Below are 21008 nucleotides of genomic sequence, written 5' to 3' on the forward strand. Positions count from 1 at the left end.
TGCTCCCATAGGAGGCCTTCCCTGTAGAAAAGGTATCTTTTTTAGTCAGCCATAAACCAGCTCAGAGCAGGTTGTTTACCTACCCATTTAGTGGTCCCATCTTATCATTAATGAATTTCAAAACCATTTCCAAAAATAGGGAGCAAGTGACAGAGTCCACTAAGAAATCTCTCAGAAACCTTGGTACTTACAGTGGTATCTCATCAGATATGACTAACGCATACTTCACTGTGAAACTTGTGACGTCATTTTCTATTAAGGTACTGTATCTCTGGTCTTAGACGTTCAGCCTCTAGGGTTTTCTTTCGGTTAGTATATTCAGGCAGACCTCTCATAAGCTGCTGGTGGAGCTGAATTAGTTGAAGAAAATAACAATTCTGTGTGCATTTTTGGAAAATATTACTTGGGAAATATCTTTGCATTCATCTAGATTATGCAAGGTTGAAATGGGCCAGTCACATGAATCAAAACAAAATGCTTTGATAAGGTAACATTATGAATCAGCTGTCACCTTGTTCATGAGATGGATGGGCAGTAAAGTAGAGAACGAGTCCTATTTATGAAGCATATTGCAGGGCAATTTCCTCAAATTATGCAGGACTTGAGACATGTTCTCAGAGACAACCTTAAAAATAAGAGAAAAAAAATCAGTTCTCAGCATTGTAGGTAATATTCCCAAACTCTAATTAAATCTTTGTTCTCTCCTATCAGTCCTTTTCATAATGTCCAACTAAATGAGTTTCTTTGTAATTACCTCTTATTTTCTAACTTTCCTTGCTAATTAAGAAATTTTCCAATAAAGTCTGCTTTTATTTTGGACAAAGTGAACGGCAGGTTTGCTGGAGGGTAGAAGACACTGTTCCTAGATGAGAAAGAAGTTGGTCTCTTGCCTCAGCATTATCTGATTCAGGCACAAAGTAATAATCTCAACACAGCAAAGGGTTGTGGTTACCCTATAATGCAAAAAAATACCCTGGAAGGGACCAACTTGAGAACAGATGCAGTCAAATTACATTGAGGATTTTAGATTAACTTCAGTGAAATTTATGTTCTTGTTACTTAAAATCTTCTTTTCTCGTGAAGATGAGAGTGACTGATACATGGTGCTTAATGAAGATAGTTTGTTATTTCCATCTGCATTTGACAAGCTTTTAAAGCCACTGCTAACAAGGTGGGCTTTTTGAACACCTCTATGCTCTCAACAGAAAAACAAAGTTATGTGTGAAGGTGAATACTTTAAATTATTATTTACGTTCTATATCTATTTTTTAAACTTTAAACAGGAGAGTTTTCTTTTGAGGAAAAAACATGATGCTTTCTTTCTGTATCCCTCTGTTAGGTAGCCTTAACTCCCTAGCTAGGTTGCTGGAGGATTGAGGGATATTTTAGAAATCTTTTACAATTAATGCACAAGTCTTGCTCTGGTTAGGTTCCTGTTTATCAGTCTCAGATTTTCAAACTTTACCAGAGTTATCAGTCCCCTGTAGGGCAAGAAATTGTCCCTGTCAGCTTCTTTCATGAATTCAACCAGCCCCTTCTCCTGACTCACACACCTCCTTCGGCTGCGTTCAGGTAGGGTTCTCCTTTGAAGTGTTTATTTTTGCACCACATTTGAATAAGAACCTTTTATTCTTTCAGGCCCTAAGGTTCATGGTTTGGATCAGTCAAAAATGAAAACTTTCTATTATAGCTTCACTGTCGGTGTGTTTTATACCCCACTGTGCCAGAAGTAAAAATTAAAAACCTTGCTCAACTTTACCTTCACAGCATTATAGAGACATTATACAAATACAAAATTACTCAAATCCCCGAAGCGCACTGTGAACTAAATTAGTGATTTGAAGTTCTACCATTTAATGTTAAGTATCTTTTGAATTTTGAAGGTACCAGCTGAATGCACTCAGTGATAGCTTTTTAAGCCCTGCCCTTAATTTTTGCATATTATGAAGTTTTCACCACATTTTTATCAATTGTTCCTTTTCTTTAGCTCAGCAATATAATAGAGTAATTGAAATAATTTGCTAGCATGTAACCACTTTACATTAAAAGATACTAATGATAGCACTTGTGACTTATTAAGGAACCTTTTCTTTCCCTTCATAGTCACAGGGCTGTACATATTAGGTTCAGAGCCTGTTCCAAGTGAGCAGTTATCTCACATTGAGTCCTTAAGTTTCAGGACTTAATATGAACAAATTTACATGTAATTTCTTGATATAATTCCATTGAAATGATTGTGTAATTCAGTGTAACTACATAAAAATGACAATAGAGCTGTTTCCCAATTACATAATGGTTACAGGGTAGTCAGTGTTTCAGTGGAAAATGTAATTGATTCTTAATTATTCTATCTTGGAAGAAAGACCACTGCTTATAATTTCATTCAGGTGATAAAAAATCACTCTGTAAAGGGAAAGAATCAGCCATAAGTATACACGCTTATTTTCTGTTTTCTGAAAGTACCACTTTTGTATCACTATTTTGACTCTTTCAGGTGAGGTTTGTAGAATAGAACTATATGTTTTGAAGTTGCAGCAGTATCAACACCAGAAAAGGAGTTTCAGGTTTATTGCCTTGGTGTTTTGTTGTTTTGGGGTTTTTTTGCTTGCTATGCACTTACTGTCCCAGAAGCAATTAGAAAATAAAGCAGTACTATTAGGCAAGTTATTTCAGGAGAAATAACAGTGTGCAATAAAAACAAATAGGCAGCTTTTCAAGACAGAGTTCAACCTTATCAATTACAAACTCGTTCAGCAAGCAGAAGTGGGCTACCCATCGACTGCCAATCAATTTGCTTATGTTTTTCCTGGCCCCCAAGGCTCTTCCTCTTCTCTGTCCCACGAGGACTTGTGCAACCTTCTTGTCCCCAGCCCTGCAGTCAGGGCACACAGAGCAGAGTGCCCCAGGGCACAGCATAGCTGTGGTGTCAGGGTGGCACAGCTGCAGTACAAGTCAGGGATCTTGCATTATTTGGGTTTTCGTAGAAGTGGAGAGTCAAGCATGGCAGAGCAGGCCTGGCCTAGGACTAGGTGGGGACCTTCCAGCAGAAAGGCAGTTTTCACATGATCTTCACCACCACTGTTAGGGTGTTTCATCCCATTAACATGGTAAATAGAAGCCTTTTACCCAAGGGATACAGTTATTCTCCATGGTGGAAGCTGGGTCAGGTCTGAGGATATCTTCTACAATGCTTAGAATAGCAACAAAAATATCTTCTCTGTTATTGGTCTACACTTACAGTGAAAATGTGGTCATACTGCATGCCTTTTGATGTCCCATAGTAACTCTTATCAATAGTTTGTCATAGATTTATCATATGTTATCAATAGTTTAGCATAGATTATTCAGCTATGTGTACTGTTCCAATTACAGGACTCTGATTCAAATGGAAAATTTCATTTTGCCTGCGCAGCCAGGTTTCAGTCTTTCTCTTACTTCCACATCAGAAAATAATTCTAAAGGCCACCAGCATGAGGTTAACAAAAGAGAGTTGTCAGGTGAAATGCTCTTCCATGGAAATGAAATACCTTTAAACAATAAGTGAACATCCTCAAGGAGAAGTGGCCATCATGGATGGTTGCCTAGTGATGAGATCATCCAGTGCAAGGCTGACTGACTGGCACCTCATGCCTGGAAGGCTGCAAAAAGTCAAGGTTTTTTCCGGCTTGGGACAGGGAGCTGCACAGGAAGTGCTTTCATTAGCTCAAAGTGAGAGGAACCTTTTGGGTGGGATGGGAGCCCATCCCATCTACATATAGAAACTCTTTTAAGGACTCCCTGATGCTGGCCGAGGCAATAGAGGGGGGAAGGGAGCACTGTGTCTAGAACAGTTTTTCCTTATTTTTCTAACTTTTTCATTTACATAATTGTAGAAATTCACTGAAAAATTTGTTTCAGGCCATAGTTAAATCCTCTCTGTAGCTTCAGTATAACTTGTGCTGCTGCTTAAACATATGATTTACGATGGTCTCCCCACACACAAACACATGTGCATAAGAAAGAGAGCAAGATTAAGTAGAAGGGCGAGGTCTGAATTGATTTTTATTAGGGTGAGGAAGGTCAAGAGTTGGAGGGCTTACTGCAGGCAAAAATGACTGTGTAGCTAAGGTCTCATTGTATTAGCACATATGTTGCAACCCCAAAAGGGCAAATCATAAAGCCCCACATACCCGGTTGAGTTGTGCTCAGATAAATGGATGTGTTTTGTAGAGGATGGGAATTTGACTGTGGTTCCAGTTCATAAAATAAGCTGGAACGTCTTCTGCATCAAGAGTGACCCTGGTGGTTGCCTCTCAGGGGCACTGGCTGAATTCTGTTTAAACTCCTGGGAGTTAAAATGCTTTTATTTTCATTTGAAGGAGTTTCAAAGTCAAACACGAAGAAGTTAAATGACCTCAAAGTTATTACATGATGTTTTATTTTTGGCTGAATTAAATGTTTTAGGTTGACCATAGGTTAATTTTTTTCTTTTCTCTTTTGAAAAGTAAAACACCCATACCCCGATATCTTAGCATACTTTTCAATGTATGGCCTACAACTCTATTTTGATGATCTTGATTTACATTTACTATGATATTTAGCATCGTAGAATCACAGAATTGTTTGGGTTGGAAGGAAGCTTTAAAGATCATCTAGTTCCAACCCCCTGCCATGGGCAGGGACACCTTCCACTAGACCAGGTTGCTCAAAGCCCCGTCCAGCCCGACAGTAAACACTTCTGATGATGGGGCATCCACAGCTTCTATGAGCAACTGGTTCCAGTGCCTCACCACCTTCATCATAAAAAAAATTCTTCTTTATATCTGATCTAAATCTACACTATTTTAGCTTAAAACCATTACCCTTTGTCCTGTCACTACAGGCCCTAGTAAAAATCCTCTCCCCATCTATCTTATAAACCCCCTTTGTATGTTGATAGACTGCAATAAGGTCTCCCTGGAGCCTTCTCTTCTCCAGGCTGAACACCCCCAACTCTCTCAGCCTTTCTTCACAGGAGAGGTGTTTCACTCTAATCATTTTCATGGTCCTTCTCTGAACCCACTCTAACAGGCCCATGTCTTCTTGTGCTCTTACATCCCAGAGGTGGATGTAGTACTCCAGGTGGTGTACTTGGAATATTTGGTAAAGTATTCTGAGAACAAAGGCACACCGACCTCGCTTCATTATTGTACGTATCAAATGTTCATTTGGCAGAGCAGTATGCAAAAAAGTGGCAGTGACTTTATATTCCAGTTAGATCAATGCAGATTGTAGACAAGTTTCACCAATGCTTTGTATATTTCTGGGGTTTTTTTTGCTCATCAATACTTTTAATTTAGTACCTTAAGCCAGAAAACTTTCACTCATTCAGAACGTAACTGCACTTTCTTTGCACGTATGAAAGAATCACAAAATTAAGCAAAAACAGCTCTTGTACAATGTCCATCAAATTGTTTTGGCTGTACAACAACTTTATAAGTTATACTGCCAGGAAAAAAAAAAAAAAAAAGTCAAAAATGAAGAGAGAAAATGCCTCCATTTACCTAACTGAGATGTAGAAATTTGATGCCTTGTCATCTGAGATATGACTTTATTTGCCCATGTGAAAGCTGGTGGAGTTGCCAAATCTGAATATCCAATGAAATTTCCACTTAGTACCTCACAGAACAAGACTACAGTGGTAAACTTACTTTCATCCTGCATTGACTAAGCTTGCCCTCTTTCCCAGTTCAGTCTTCATATATCTGTAGTTGTCCTCTCATCATGATAGCCCACTTCCTGAATCTTCTATCGTGTTTTTGATATTTGATAATGGTTTCTTCAAGATATCTTAAATCACTTCTAGACCTGATCTGACCTGTCTGCAGATACATGGTGATGGTATTAAGTAGAGTGCCCAACCTGAACACTTGGTGATGACACAAATTTCTTGTCGTTAGTTCACTGGCATGTTTCAAGGCTGGCAGAAGTTTCCTGAGGAGCAGGTAAGTTGTGTGATATCACCACACCAAGTTGCTAGTCATTCACTAGAGTGACAAATCCTTCCAATAAGCATCCCCTGTTAGAAACTCAAAAGAGGGGTGGTAAACTACAGAGAAATGAGCTGAGGGCATCGTGTAACAAAGAAGAATCCACATATACAAGGCTGTAGTGTTTCTTGTTTATCATTCTTGTTGCATCAGAATTAGGTCTGGAGAAAAATCTCTGGCTATCCTGAGCTATAAAGTGCCGTGACTTTGAGGGCCAGTTTATTTTCAAGTTGTCATCTAAATAATAGAGGGGACAAGGTTTTTTGGTAGTTTCAACTTTTTTTTTCTGTAATTTTTCCCTAACAGTGTAGCTAAGCCAGATGATGGACAGCCATTTGCTGAGTTAGGCTTTTTGCCACCTACCACTCGATATCCCTGAGTGGCAGAGAGTACCATGTAAGGCAGAAAACAGGCTTAGAGCAGCTCAGAGGTGGGATGGTAAGGCTAGGTCCCTCGGGGACTTTGTGGTGGTAACAACTGAAACTAACCTCTCAAAATACATTACTTTCTGCCACTTCTCCTCTGGCCACTGCAAAGAGTGGTGGCAGCTGTCAGAAAGTGGGCAGATAGGAGAGGGGGGAGAAAATGTCTGCCAGAAGTGTTGCAGCAGTGGGGAGGTCGTTGGCTGTCAAACACGCTCTCGTATGACTGCCTGCTGTGTAAAACTCGGCCCATTCAGTCGCACTCATCCACCTGCATCAAGGGAAAGCTGGAAATTTAGCTCAAAGGCAGCCTGGGTGACTAAATGCAGAAGTAGGTGATAGCAGCTCAGCAGCCTGTGCGAAAGGTCATTACCTCGTATTGGATGTGCGATGGGTAGGTATCAAGAACCACCACTGCTGCAACTAGAGCCAACTGCAACTTTTTGTGGGCAAACTGGGCAGCAGGGGCTCAAGAACGGCAGCAGGTCTCGTGCCCGCGTTACGGGTGTCACCCCAAGGGCAGCGCTCCCGTGTTACACCCGCGCGGCGAGGAGAGGTGGAGAAGTGGCTCATTTTCTTGTTCTGTCCTGTTAACATGTAAGCAGCCAGTTGTCAGGCAAACTGAAGGAATGAATGTCCCTTCACCCCAGAAACCTTGAAAAAGTATAAACTATATAAAGTCTTATCTTGTATCAGAAGAGTCATGCTTTTCCAAACACATACTTCAGAGCAGTCCTTTTATTTGTGTCTATTCATTTTTGGGTAGTTGCCCAGATCACTTAAAATAATTTTGTCCTTTGCTTACATTTTTGTACAATTTGTTGCTTATCAAAATATTTTCTCATATAGCTGAAAAAAGTGGATAAAAATGAACACCTAAAATAAAGGAAGTCAGAGATGGTGACTTTAATTGTATTTTCTTGTTTAAGCATTTATGAATCATGCATAATAATTTATCCAGGACATAATCAGTGCAGAGCAGATATCTGTCACAACCTTTCAGATTCAGTAATTTTTTACAGCCGCTTTGCACTCATGGTCACATATTTCAGTGCTTCTCTACCCGATACATCGTATCAAACAAGCACATAGGCAAACAAATCAATATTTGGCCATTAAAATGCAGAACATGATTTTAGTTGAAAATTGTTCATGAGTTTGAGGCCAGTGCATTCTTTTTTTTTTTTTTTCATAATCCTGTTGAAGTTCCTCATGTTGTGTGGAACTTATACAATCTAAAGGAGTAATGAGCTTTTCTCACTATCTGCTGCTGCACAACTCCAGTCCCCCTCTGCTGACAGTCAAAAGTCACCACAAAGTCCTTGCATCTGGTGTACCCGCAGTGCTACACGTGTCAGGTGCTGCATGAGATGCAGAGCACAGCCAGCAAGTGGTTTTAAGCATTTTGCCATTCCCTCCTTTGGTAGGTGAGACTGGGAGGGGTTTGTGAGCTCTCAGCACATGGGAGAGGGGTCTTGCTGCGAGGCAGCACTCCTGGGCACAGAGGGAGGAACTGGCAGGGTTCAGCCGGCTGTCTGAAGGGCCCTAACAGTTGATCATGTCAGCCTGGTGGCTTCCAGCTGGGGAAAGGGCACTGTGAAAGAGGGGAGCATCTGCATGTATCTGAGCCTTGTCCTCTGAATTATCCAAACCTGAGCTTGAATTTGGAGCATCACTAGTAAGAACGGTGCTGCGTTTAGTGCTGTGTGAACACAAGACGAGCACTGTGCATTGGAAACACTTTTAATTCTTATGATGATATCAATTCCTTAAGTCCTATAACTTAGTATAGTAGGAGTTAGTTCAGAGACAGTAAAGACAGTTCAGAACAAAATCTTTGAGTCGTGCTGCTTTTTGGTCTGTTCTGTTGTGAATGCTGTTTTGTTTTTTTTTTTTTTTTTCCCCTCTTTTTAATATATTTTAGCAGGAGAAATTCAAATGTGGCAGCAAGTCTGCAAGAGCAAGTACGGTAACAGGAGCTGTAACTTTTCAGACTGCATTTGTATAAGTTTAACTAATTCAGCTGTAGTGTACTGTACATACCATAGATAAACAGGGATTTTACTTCATTATCACAAGCTGCCAATTCCACCTGTCACATAGTTCACAGGTTTTTTGTGCTTTATCTCAGTTGAGTTCCATCTCTAGAGCACACTGCTTCATATTACTGATCTGCTAATGAAGCAGCAGCTATATGGCATATCTTTCTGATTCCAGCAAACACAGAATAAGCACAAGTCAAACATTCCCTTGACAAATTTTATGAGCCAGGCTCTCATTTCTAGCCAGAAAAAAATCAGTTTAGAAAGGTGAGAGACATCTAGGTTACTATACATCTCAGCTCTGAGATTTTGTTGGTCTTGGTTGATTTGCTGGTAGAATTATTCCAAATGCCAAAGAAATTGGGGAGCTCTTCTGGCACGTGGGACCCTGTGGGGCCCATGAAAGACCAGAAGGCGCAGGGAAGGTCCCCACCAGGACGGCTCACCCCAGGCCCTATGGAGAGCCAGAGAGTGGCTTCCCGCAGGCAGCCCAGCCCATGCCCGAGGCAGGAGGGAGGTGAGGAGAACGGTCATCTGCTGGCAGCACACACTCTGGCACTGGACACTGAGTTCCAGGTTGGCTGGAAGAAAGCATTAGGAGAGTTTCCAATAAGATGTTTCCTTTTGCTGTTCTCCGCTTCCAGCTCCTGATGCAAGTCAGGATTGTTCTCCTTCGCTCTGTGCTCTTCCAATGGCACTGAATGCTGACAAGCTAATACTTGGCTCAACACCAGCAAGTAATTTCCTGGTAATTAATTTGTTTTCTCTGTACCTGACCTGAATTTTTTTCAGGTAATTTGCAGGTTGGGTAACCCATCAGAATCAAATAATTTTAGGGGGTACCCAGGAGTACAATGAGTAATGGTTATTTTGACTCTGGCTTCCCTCAGTTTTCTTCTCTCAGCATTAGGGTTTCATTGCTATTATAGCGCTTTACATATAATTACCAACAGCTTTAGGTTATAATTATATTGTCATTTAGTACATTTGTAATGGGAAAGAAAGAACAAAGCAGTGAATTAAATGTGATGACTGTTGGTGTTGTGTGCCTTTTGCTTTCTTAACAACTTCATTAATATTTTGCAATGTTTATGAGGAGCTACCTGGAAAAACAACCATTGTGTGCATTTCAACATGTCACAACTCTAGGAACTAGAAGGAAAGCATAAACAGGATGAGCAGATACCCCTTGGGATTTAGGATTTTTAATACGGACTTTAAAAATTACTGCAATCATTTGCATATTTATTTCACATGACATTTTCAAAAGACAGCAGCAGTGGGCTAATGCTGCAATAAGTGGTAGAACTCCTGTTGACCTCAGTAAGAGCAGATGTAAATAGGTACCATTCACTCAAGAAAATACCACAGGGTGCTCACTGTTTTTAAAACAGTTTGCAAGTTAAAGCATACCGAGTCTCTGTCTTTGTTCTCAAGATAACATCCAAACTCCCTATCTGTTTGGTATTTCCTCTGCTGGTAACCAACATAAAATGTAGTTGAATGAGCACATTTTGCCGCCATATATGTGGAATACACTTAATGATTGTCTCTAGGAAATCTGTAATGTCTCCAGTTTACAAACAAATATGGATCAGAGCATTATATACACTTCTTAATGTTGCATAATTTGTATATTTATGTATACACATAAAAGTGTACTCAGTTGTACATGTATGTGTGTATAAATATATACAGTTACAGAATGAAGAGTCTAAATTACACGGCACAGTAATGGCAAAGAGAGCGCTAAGTCCCAGCTGCCTGACTCGGCGGGTGACTGTAGGTGTCGGGGATGTCAGAGAGTGTTTCACATCCTTGTCCTTCCTCCAGTGTACCGTGTTACATCTGTGCCACTACCACTGGTCACAGCACCGATCACAGTGATGGGTTAGCACAACAACCAGTTTAGCAGCAGGCCGAGGTGGAATTTATTGTAGCATTGGTGTCTGCATGGGTAACACTGCTGCTTCACTTGCAGCCTGAGTTGGGTCCCCTTCAGGGACTTAGGACTGCAGGTTTCTGGTTGATGTGGGTGAGTAACTTTAGAACTTAGGGCAGCACAACTAGTTTTCAAATTTCATATTTTATTTTTTTTTAATATCACCTGAATATGTCAGCACCATCTTTGCAGAGCACAAAATCGTTGCTAAATATGATGGTCAGTTTCTACATTCCTGTAACCTCTATAACTGTAGGCATGAAAGAGACGATGTCTCTGAATATCTAAGCAATATGCACATAATAATGTTATTGGGTGGTCACAAGAGAGCTATCAAAATTAAATCCTTGAGACTTATGGGTAATTCCACAAATCTATAATAAGACAAACATAATAGATTTGTTTTGTTAAATAATAATGCCTCAGTATTAGGCCTATCTGTCTCTCTCTGGATTCTAGCTAGAGAATACTGGCAGTAAGATATTACTGAATATATGAAATAGCATTCTAAAGCATAAAATATATCAGATCCATTGAGAGCATCTGCCATAAACTCTCAATGCCGTATAAGCCTGTGTAAAATACACTTTTCCTGACTAAATTCATCGAGCTTGTAGTTATCAATAAAGATGATGAGTATTTAGTAAAATAACTGGTGCTTGTAACATATTTCAAGTCAGTATGACAGGTTAGAATGTGACAGTGTGGATGGAGATGTTTCTAAAGATTGATCTTTCTAGTGATTTTGTCTAGATAGGATAGACATCTCTGTACAGTACAAGCATGGGTTTTACAAGTGAAATCTGAGTGTTGATTTGTAAATAAAAGACAATTTACAGGGAAGGAGAATTTGTTTGGTTTAGAAACAATTGTCAAGATAAGTGAATCAGCTAAAAATAATTAGTGATTGAGAGTGCATATGCAATTTCTTTGTATTCAAATATTTAGGATTAAATGCTTCACAATGTAATCCTTCAGTCCTACATATCACTGTGTAGTGCAGAAGAAGGGGTGAAGGTAACAGCTGTCAAACACAAGTGGAAACACTGGTTGACATTTCTCAAATGCAAAATTTCAGTGAGATTCCTCTCAAATGTTTTACACGAATAGAAGAGCATTGAAAGGAAAATGTATTGTTTCTTATGCCTTTCCCTGGCCAGCTAGAGGAACTAGGATTTGAGATTGGTATGGCTAGGTAGGAATCATAACACTGTTCTATGTAGAAGCCATAATACTCTCTTGGCAAAAAGTTACTTGCAAAAAGATGGAATAAAAGAGTCTCTGAGTCAGAACTCTAAGCTGTTCACAATCAGGGGCTTGTGAGCTTGTGAGCATACACTTCAAAGTCACTCCACCAAATTGTGTGCTTGCTAGTATTTCTCAGTGCAAAAAGGCACAAGGATTTTTTTAAAACATGGACAAAACATTTACTCCCATTTCTGATAACTGCTGATACAGTAAAAGCTGAGAAAGCACCCTGCAGTGGACAAATAATATAGACAGTTTCAGGCCAGTGCACTGAAATATGGCAGAATTCTAGGTGCAAATGAATACTGTAATGGGAGAATCTCACTGATTTTGTCATGCTTATCTGTCTTAAAGGATCTGACCTAGGGACTTCAGCCTCGATGACAACTTAAATTTCTAAAGTCATATAGCTATCAGGAAGATTACAGTGTTACTTGTCCTTGAGGTAGCAAACATCCTGCATAAGCACTGGTAAATGACAGGCTACTAAGTGCTGGACCCGATGCCTTAACCCTAGCAGGATTCTCAACACTGAGATTGCTTGATGAATCTTTTCTGTGAAACCCGATGAAGAAGGATTTTCTGAGTGAGTGAAATCTCTGTGAAAATAACGATAATGAGCCACCAAGTAATGTATTCCTTAGAATAATAACAGAGTGTGATGGTCTCCAATTCAAAACTTTCTATCTCTACCCACACTTGAAAGCTGGCTCTAGGTGTGAATCTGAATATGAAATAAGCACCTGGAGCAAGGCTGGAAAATGGATTCATCAGTTGCTTCCCTTGGCAATCAAGTTATAAATTGTTCACACTCTTTTTCCTCTTTCTGGCTCAGTGAGTACATAGTATTTTAATGTGATCAAAGTCATTTTAAGTTTCAAGATCACTGTTATTAATTAGCTAATCAAAGATTTGTTGGTTGTTTTTTTTTTTTTTTTTTTAAATAGGAGGGGAACAAACCCAGAATTTTTTAACTATGCTTTTTCATGAAAAGAGATTAGAGAAGACATTAGCTTATGGACATTGTGTACCATCTAAGAGGCAAATTATGCAAGTTTTCATTTTTCAAATTTTGTGTATAAGGCATAAAATTCATTGATAGCAGCAATATCCTGCCAGCATGGTCTCTTAGTAAACAAGCTTTCAGAAAAACTATGATAAATAAAGTGTCTTTGATAGATAAATGAATGCCATGAGAGCTAATGCTCTACTTAATGGATGTACAACTTTACCAGCATCCATTAATTTGTATATGAATAAACTGTAAGTATAGGTGGTCTTCAAGTCAATTATACTTCAGCTAAGCATGACATGAAGTGCACACAGTGAAACAGCCTCCTTGAAGATGCAGTAATGGTGAACAACAGGACAGATAATCATGAAGGATTATCTTACTGGCTCATAAATCCAGATCAATGCTGACAAGACTCAGCTCTGGGAATGACAAACCTCCTCTTTCTCTTGTGATGTTGACTCAAAGATGCCAGGCTAATGATCTTACTCCATTATGCTTTTTCCAATGCCATCATTTGATGGTGTCTTGTTTGAACGTTTATATTTATCTTCTCTTAAGTTACCAGATGACTTTTCAGGCATTGATCCATCTGACAAAAGCCATTCTACAAACTCTTTCCACCGAGAAATTTGAATCCAAATATTTGCCATTGTTTCTGTCATATTGCACTAGTCAATGGATGGTAATTCTGATCTCTGAGTCAAAAGTTGTGTATTTAATTAGGACTAAATAAAATACAATAAAAAAATCAAAATTAACTCCCCAAAAAATGTTACTGAAATTTCAGAAAGATGGTTAATATTTTTGTTAGTTCATCTAACTATTCACTTTGTAGGTTAGTAGGGGTTCAAAATGAAACTGCCAAGGTGGTTTTCTTGTGCTTTCTTCTTGCCATATTATTAACAGCAGTTTGATCTAATGATCAAATCACTGTCAAATGTTTCAGAAGGAATGTTCAGTTTTTCCATGTATAAAATCTGTATCTCTGATCACACAGTGTCTTTCTCTTACTTACCCATACATATTGCATCTGTCTAAAGAGAGTGTTACTGAACATAGTATTCAAGGTAGAACACTGCCATGTCTGTTGTTATTAATACATTTACAATCATTCATATTATATTAATGTGACTAGGTTGTCTGCATTTTCTCACATATTCTCTGCTACCCTTTGTTTTCTCACCAGTGAATTTCACTTGTCCTTGTGCTGCCCAGCTGCTTATCTAATAGCTCTTTCAGCAGTACCTTCCTGACATCTGTGTTTTGCCTAGTCAAAACAACTTTGTATATATATTCTAACTTATAATATATACTGATCTGCTGATCGATAAACTAATAACAGGAAGGTTTTCTATAGTCTCTTCTCTTTTAAATTGGCTTGACTTTTGGAGCTGTATATATACATAAATAACATCTGACAATTTATGTTATTTAAAAGGTCAAGTGGATGGTATCATGTTGTTGTGCTCTCCTGTTTGTCTTGTCTTTGTGAAGACCATCATTATGCAGATACTGTGTTACTGTCCACTTTAAGTCAGTGGACATTTATCACTGGTCTAGGGGCTAAAAGCTTTGGTAATGTAGCTAATAAGTAAGCTCCTGCTTTCTAGAAACAAATCAATATGGCATTAGGGACTTATTTTTTTCCCCTCAGCTTTACCTGCCCTCATCTACTTACCTTGTCTGCCTCTGTTATCTCTGTGTTAATATAAGGTCTCAGGAGTACTGAGTTATAAATGTGTCTTAGTGTCCTGTGTTTAAAAAGTCACATGAATCACAGAATTATGGGAACTTCTGGTCAAAAATTACACCCTGAATGGTCTTACTGGCTTCTGTGCACCTTCCTTTTATTTATTTGCATACTACTAGAAAGTAGTACTGAGAAGAACATATTCCCCCAGAAAAGGGACATTTTTCTATTGTCATTATAAAATATAACATCACAGGTCCTGAATTTTTTAATCTTTATTAATTGTGCAAACATTGGCTGCTTCTTCAGTATGAGAGTTTGTTGAAACTGGACAGTGAATTAGCAAAATAGGGAGGTTTGACCTTGTATTTTTACTGAGACCAAGGCTATGCAAGGTAAAGAAGCACATACACATTGATATCCATAAAACTTTTTTGGTTTATGTAATTGAAAAATATGATCCTAAAAACTTTCTTACCCATTCCACTAACTGTATTATTTTAGTTTTCCCTTTGTATGTACCTCAAGTTTCTGAAAAGAGGAACCATCTACACTCTGCCAAGGGGAGACTATTTGTGAAGAGTCTTGGATAAGTCTGGCTTGAAAAGCTGCCATGAGACTAGCATGTGAAGTATTGTGTTCTGTGATCTTGACAAATGGACAGTTAAAAGAGGGTGCATTATTTCCCCTGCCCATCCATTGCTCAGTTTTGCCTACAGAAAGATTAAATGAGGTAAGGAAGAGCCTAGAAAGGTAGATAGCTTAGCATTACAGCACTACTCCTTTTCTTTTACATTTGCATGCAAATTGATCTAGAAATCCATCAGCTGACTCTGTTAATGAGGTCAAGAAAAACATGCAGAGTTAATCAAACCCAGCTATAGCTTTTATTGCTTAACTGTCTCCAGGGATGGAAACTCAGGAACACAATTTTTCTTCTGTGCTTGCAGAAACACCTTGCCAAAACAGTGGTATCAAAATCTAATTTCATTGAAGAGCCGACTCTCTTCTCCTTTTTGCACAAAAGTTAGCCATGCATGTCGGTCTTGTCATTTTAATTGTGAACTTATAGGCATGACTGGCACGTGGTGGAATTTACTCTGTCAGTATAACAATAATAAATTATCACAGAAGGTTTGATAAAGAAACCTGGGACTTTGCAGAGAAAAATAGTAAGAAGTTGGGGGTAGGAAAGAAGAAGTTTAATGAAATACAGCTTTGCCTGCCAGTCGACTTCTCTGTTTTATCCATTTATTCTTGTCATTTTGCTGCCTGTTGTTGCTTAATTATTCCAGACACTATGCCCATCATATTCTGCATTTAGCTATTAATCAAATGGTTCAATCTTTTCCAGTCTGTCTTTCAGACAGGATAATGTTCCTAGTTATTTTTACAGCTTCTCTGATTTTTCCACCATTTTGCTTGCACTTTGAAATGAATTGTAAAAATAAGATTTATCTTCTTGCATCCATGAAGGATATTAGGGAGGAAATTAATTTTAACTTTGAATCTGATTATCCCTAAAAGATTAATTGACATTGGTAGTTGTGACCACGTGGCCTGAATAAAAACCATCATGGGAAATGCCTGGATTCATAAGTATTCTAAATAAAGTCCTGCTGTAGTAAATGTATTTGTGAGAAATGTATCCATAGAGGCTTCCCAAGTTTGAGATGCAGCCAGGGGAGAAATAGTAGGATGCTCATTTAAGCAGATGTGTAACTGAAGTTGGTACCAGGAGTTTATGAGAGGGATGATGGAATTATGCAATCAAGGGCCATGCAAATGAGCAGATAATGCCTGATGTGGTGCAGAAGAAAGCGTCAGAGTATCTGGAAGAATGACACTGTTTCTTTTTAACAACTGTTGACCATCTTGAGCAGTTTTATATTTTAAGTACTGAGGAGCCTGTCTTGGCCCCAGATTGTGACAATAGGACATAGTAGCTATTTTTTTCAAAAGCATACATACCTCTTTTGAAAATGGAGTATTGATAATATTCTAAAAGTACTTAGTTAAGTCAGAATTTAGACTTCTGAATAAAAGGTAAAATGTTATGTGGATGTCACTGCACTAGCAACTGTCAGAACCTTTAGAAGCCTGAATTAAGGTTTCTGCACATATGTAGAAACATCTTAAGATCTTAGATGCCCCTTTGCTGCATGCCAAATGTGAGGTGAAACAGCACCCAAAAGGAAAGACACTTGAGAAGCCTAGATTTACCTGCTAAGTGTGCCCAGAGCAAATCTACTCCACAGCAACAGTCCCTGAGCAAATGCCAGCGTCCCCACTCATTGCACTTTCAATATGGCCAAAATGAAATTATGATAGTGGATTCTGCCTCAGCAGTTTATGCATTTTCCATCAGACAAAAGGAGGCATTAAACGATCTCAGCAGAGACCAGACTTAACAGGTTGTCCCTCACCAAGGTGAATATCCTAACCACTTGGATACTGAGTAATACTTCCTGATTATTGTCATTCATTTTGTCATGTTTAAGAGTATTATTTGGAGATTTCAGTGAGTAAATTACTTCACAGGGGGGTTCTCAAATTGTAGAGGTATCACCAAGAATGGATAAGCCTACCTGTTTGAATAAGTGGGCCACTGAGATTAGCCTGAATTAATATGCAAGAGAAGGTCTTGGAGATTAGCAGAGTGTGAAGAATTGAGAGCTAGTGGGATGATTTAGATTAAGGTAACACCCAAGATAGACACTGGACAGGTAGGACTGCCTTTCTGCTGAAGAGAGCAATATTGAAGTAGCCAAGACGCAAAAACAAAAGTTCCCAGGAAATAATTTTCTGTGCATGAAGGTGTAAGAAGGCACAATTTTAGCAATACTACTCAGAAAGAATGTGCAAACTTTGTATTTTCAGATTTAAGAAAAGGTCCAAAGCAAAAATGACATCCAGACAAGTGTGACAGTAACAGGCATCTCACTGTTGTTCACTCTGATATAGTGTCTACATGGAAATCTTGAAACACAGAACAGTATCTCTGTTTTACCTATGATGAGTCTAAATTAACAGGTGCACCACTGCAAGAGGTATCAAAGAGACTGACTATGATTTTAGTTTAGATGGAGAGAGAAAATTTTGGAATAGCAAAATAGATCTGTGAATTGTCAGAATAGAGAAGGTACTTAAATATGTGTTTCATGAGAAGAAATTGTGTTCTTTGAGATCTGGGTCTCTCGCATTCATCAGATAGATTTTTGAAAAGCTGTATTTTAAACCTGAATTAAGTAGCCAAATATTATTTAAAGCCCCTGTAGTTATTAGGAAGAAAAATAGGAAAGGCTGTGGTTTCCCACCACAGAGTTGTAAAGCAAAAATAGTTCCTCTTTTATCAATGGCATCACCTTGGTGTTAATTTTTTAAGTAAAAGAACATTCAATCTCTCAGAATCTTTCTAACAGGTATATATTTGAGTGACACACATGCAAAGTTAGGGGTTTTGTTTCATATTTCATAATTAGAAACGAAAGCCTTTGATAATGTGATAAGTGGTCCAAATGGGGGTTGCAAATAATCATGTCTAACTAATTATCTACTGTATAATCAAAAAACACAAGAGGAACAGACACCTGCATAATGCAAGCCTTTGGAACAGATGTGCCCCTATTAATAGACATGAGTTGCCTATTAAAACTCTGTGATGACAGAGAATGTTTTCCACTTTATGAAGGATACCCTGCCTAACCTTCAGTTTCTAGGTAATTATAAACAAGAAGTGGTGCAGCTTTCCTCTTTTCTCCATTATGCTACAACATGAACTCTTAGCCCTCCAAGGTTTTATAGGTACTGCACCGCTTACCCAGTTGTCTTTGCTTAATTTTATGGAATATGTATTGTCTGAAGACATGACACAAATATAATTCAATATGAGTGTTTTGCCAGTAAAGAAATTCAGCATTCAAAATCCATTTCAAACAATAGACAGATGTGTTGTGCTGATGATTGTGGATGTAGCAAACAATGTAGTGTGGGAGGGTTTTCTTAAAGATAACAAAATAGCAGTTTTAGAACTGTATGACGATAAAAAAAGTGAGCTACTTAAAAATATACTACAGGGAACAGAAAACTCATACATTTATTCATTAGGATAATATTTTAGATAATAAAAACTGTTTCCTGGTCCCAACATATTTTACTGGAGATGAGCTTGAGCTTCATTCTTTGTAGCTGCATGTATACATGTAACATTATACATGCTGCTTCTTGTATAGATTTTAATGGCATTATTTACATGCTTAAAACATGTCCTCCAAATTTTCTTATTTGAGATACCCAGAAACAGTGGTGTCACAGAGCAGCTATCTGAAATTAAAGTTATCTTTTTTCAAAACCTCATAGGTGAGAGATAAATCCTTAAAGCACATGTTGTGTTGGGGCATTTGCATCCATGGTCTTTCTTTTGGATTCAGCTCTATTGAGTTAAAGAATTAAATGAAGGTGAAGAATTTCAATCTTCCTTTTTTACAACCCATTTCTGAGAGCTGATTGACTCCTGCGAACCACACACAGAGTTTAGTGTCCCTGGACTGCAAAGGCAGGTGAATATTTTAGGTGCTTCCCAGCAGATGACTGGATGTGCTGCTCCCCTACCCCCTAATTCCCATTTTTCCAGAGCATGGTTAAGGTAGAGGGGAGCTGGAATCATGGGGAAGGGCCCCAACACCTATGGTCATGCAATATTAATTGATTTATTTTTTTTTTTTTTTTAAGGAGCAAATATTTCATATTCACAGGTGGAATAAGAAACTCTGACTAATACTGAAATAACCTGCCTGAGTTTGCAGAGAGACAGAAGCAAAAGCTATGGTGAATGTGGGTTGTCCCCTATGTCCTGAAGCAGAGTTAACAGAGCCAAGGGGGTTCTCTGCGTTCCTGTACAGGGCAGGCCTGGGCTGACCGCTGGTGGGAAAAGTGTGGGGACACCAGCCTGCACCTGCATTACCATCATCATGGTTTTTCTGCTCTTGGCTCTGCTTGCTGGGAGGACAGAAGAGGAAGGGTGGATTCTAGTGCTGAAAGAGGAAATCCTGATTAGAGAAACATGTGAAACTTTATGCATGACAAGTGAAGAAGCCTGGATTGTACTAGCCTATGACTACGTGATTAATGTGTCCTCCTTTATCTACAGTCTCGTATGTATTACCCATCCTTTCCCTGTTGTTAAACACCGTGTGAAGCTTCTAACTTTCAGTAATGCAAGCCACTTTCAAAGTGTTCTTTTTAAATAATATTTTACTTTTTCTTTGCCAAAATTCAGGATAAGCTGAATTCAGCTACAAGATACAATGATCAGTTAGAATACATAAATGGATAATGTTGGCCATGGATGTATCCATTCAGGGTAACAGGAGCCTTCCTTTTGGAATGATGTGTTATGCATTTCTTAAAATATATTTGACAGCATCAGGGCACTACAGTGAAGCCAAAAGACAGCTGAGGTTTAGATATTTTCCATGTCTAAAATATCTTTATTTTGACGAGTAAAGATTAGCTTAAAAGGTCAAACTGAATGTTATACCATGTACTGTAGTAAATGTAGAAGGATGTTAAAAATATATTCATAGAGAGTGAGAGCATGTGTATATTCATTCAGTGAGAACAAATATATTCAAATATATACAGGAAATCTACTCTATCCATCTAAGTCTCTCAGACCTAAAGTATTCACCATTAAAAAGTCAGCAGTTGTTAATGTTTACCACACAGTGGGAATGAGATTACTTCAGCTTTTCTTTCCATTTAGTATAAAAGATATTCTATAATAACTGTAATTTAGAAAAAAAAAAAAATGCATTCATGGAGTTAGCAGCTCCCACAAGTTGCTGTACCTACTTGTACTTTGGGATTTTAAAGACTGGTAGTGCTGAATTATGTGTCTGCATGAAGCTAATGTGGTGGCCATTTCTTCTCTCGCCTGAAGGTCATGCTAGGGATGACAATATAGATCAGAGATCCATTCCTCCCCTTCTTATTCTTCATTCTGGTAGTAGTTCTGCTGCTGAGCTAGTTCATATTTGACATTTTTGGGGCTGAATTCGCTTCTCCACAGAAGGCATCTAATGCTTTTTGAGATTCCCTAGTGTATCAAGAACATCCATATGGAGCTGAGAGATAAAGAAATAGGACCTGCAAGAGACCTGTGTCTTCCGAAGTAGCAACCAGAATCCAGGTGAAGTACCTTAGAGCAACGCAAGTGGCACTATGTCTAAGTGGCACTTTGATATCTACATGTGGGAGCCTAAACTGAGCCCTTAGTGACTTTGGTGTGTGTAGTGAGAGGTAGCTCTACCTGCTTTCTTTCCCTCCCTCCTCACCTGCTTTTGTAGACAGAAATATCCTGCTTATGCTCGAGTCAGCATAACCCGTACCACAAGGGTAGCTCTAGCTGGATATATTTGTGCATGGCGTACTGGCAGTGAAGTCCTAACTCCTAGCATTTAGGAGCATGCATTTATGTATTTTCTTTTCTGTGGCCTAGTCACTCTGTTCATTGCTATTGCCCTCAGGGACACATTCACTCACAAAGATTTGTCATCTGTCATACAGAATGCATCATAATTTTGTTGCACATTAGATTTGACGCAACTATGATGAATACCCGGGGTATTGCTTTCCCATTC

The sequence above is a fragment of the Tyto alba genome, unplaced genomic scaffold, assembly GCF_018691265.1.
Source record: "Tyto alba isolate M040663 unplaced genomic scaffold, T.alba_DEE_v4.0 Super-Scaffold_6, whole genome shotgun sequence".
Taxonomy (NCBI): domain Eukaryota; kingdom Metazoa; phylum Chordata; class Aves; order Strigiformes; family Tytonidae; genus Tyto; species Tyto alba.